Source organism: Condylura cristata, unplaced genomic scaffold (assembly GCF_000260355.1).
Source record: "Condylura cristata isolate star-nosed mole 26May11 unplaced genomic scaffold, ConCri1.0 scaffold00032, whole genome shotgun sequence".
Taxonomy (NCBI): domain Eukaryota; kingdom Metazoa; phylum Chordata; class Mammalia; order Eulipotyphla; family Talpidae; genus Condylura; species Condylura cristata.
This window is the reverse complement of record NW_004567133.1, coordinates 5526869-5528727: the sequence shown is the minus strand read 5'-3', so window position 1 is coordinate 5528727 and position 1859 is coordinate 5526869. Positions and strand designations below refer to the sequence as shown.

Here is a 1859-nt window from a genome sequence, read left to right as displayed (position 1 = left end):
AGCCCTTCCTGTTGGCCTAACAGGTTAAAACACAGCACTATGAAGCTATCCACAGCCAGTGCAGCATGAGTTCAATTCCTAGCCAGGGAGCTGACCCACATGGCGCAGCAGACCTCTCCTGACCCGCCCACTGCTCCCCTCAGGAGTGTATTTCAGTTTTTCTTCCTGTTCTGCTCCCCAATGTCTCTGGTGATTCCTCTCACCCCCCAAACCTCTGGCCTGTACACCAATTCTGTATGCATAAATAAATCTTAAAAAATAAAGTTTATAAAGTACACACTTTCTTAAGGTCTCTTCCTTTGCTTTCATGGAAATAAAAGCTTAAATATATATACTTCATACCTTCAAGTGAAAATGCTATCCTCATACATACACATACCAGGTTGATACTTTCACAATATCCTTTCTATGAAAAAGAACATACAGGCTTATCAGAGACCTGAATTGAGTTTTAGTAAAGGAGAAGAAAAGTCCAGCTTAGTATTAAGAGAAACAGTGACCTTCTATGTAGTGTTTTATAGAGAAACTTTGATGTGGACTCATCCCCGTTTTATTCAAATGCCAGTCTCATCACACATGTTCAAAAACTCGTAATCACTGGACAACAAATTTTGCGTGTATTAATGACTGGTCTTCAAACGTCACAATGATGCCATGCTTGCTCATGAGCTCCCTCAAAAAAACCTGCTCCCCCATTATTTAGCAGAGCATGAACAGCACTGGCAGCTGTTTGAAGCTACCAGTTGGACCACCCCTATCTTTTTTCAAGCTAAAACTTGGCATAGTATCAGAATAGACACACTGGGCCAGGAACAGTTTCAACTGAAGTTAATACCTACATAGCAAACAGCATGAAACATTACAGAGAGGCCCTCCCTGGTGGCAAGATGGGTTTGAGCACAGCGCTGCAAGCTGGTAGCAACTGCTTCAGTGTGAGTTCAATCCCCTGCCTTGGATGTGAACATGGTGCAGCCGACCTCTCGTGTCTCGCCCGCTGCTCCCCTCAGCAGTGTACTTTGTCAATTTGCCTATTCTGCTCCCATTATGTTTCTGGTGAATTCTCTCACTGCCCCTGCACCTCTGGCCTGTACCCTAGTTCTGTATGCATTAAAAAAAAAAAATTACAGAGAAAAATGGAAATTACATGAAAAGATAACATGTAAAATTAAAAGTTGCAATGCTGTTAACATATCAATGCTCTTAACAAATCAATGCTCACAAGATAGATACAGACTGACTAAACTTCAGCAGCTGATTCTAAAATGTGGGAATGCAAATGTCACAAAATACTCAGAGCAGTCTTCAAAACAGAAAGAGTTGGAAGACTCCTAGTATCTGACTTCAAGGTTCTAAAACTATTATAATTAGAGTGTGAGACTGGCGTAAGAACAGACAGAAAGATGAATGAATAGAAAAGCACGGAGCCCAGAAATACACTCACATTTATAGGGTCACCTGGTTTTTCAAAGGCACCAAAGCAATACATTGAGGATAGAATGCCTTTGGTCATGGCTTTCCCCCCTACGCCAAAATCAGAGAACTAGATCTCGGTGTAAAATTTAAAACCCTAAGAATTTTTAAAAAAAGAAAAATTGAATACAGAATACAGAAAATAACAACCAGAAAAGAAAACATTAAGACATGGTTAAGAATATGAATATGCTAAAAGAAAATACTTGCTAAAGGAGGGACACCCTCTTTATCTGATACTTGCAAAAGGAGGGACACCTCCTTTATCAGGTAAAGGAGGTATGACTAGATGCACACTCACACGCTATTGTAGAAGTGTAAAATGGTATGGCAACTTTTGAGTTTCTTAAAAACTCTACCCTGGACAAAAAAGATGTGGTATATATATA

General features: G+C 40.1%; 1 protein-coding gene across 1 annotated transcript in view; it reads right to left on the bottom strand.

The window, feature by feature from the left end:
• Positions 1 to 1859, bottom strand: part of LOC101629942 (eukaryotic translation initiation factor 3 subunit C) — a 17804-nt gene that overhangs the window by 6542 nt on the left and 9403 nt on the right. The gene's annotated exons all lie outside the window — the stretch shown is intronic.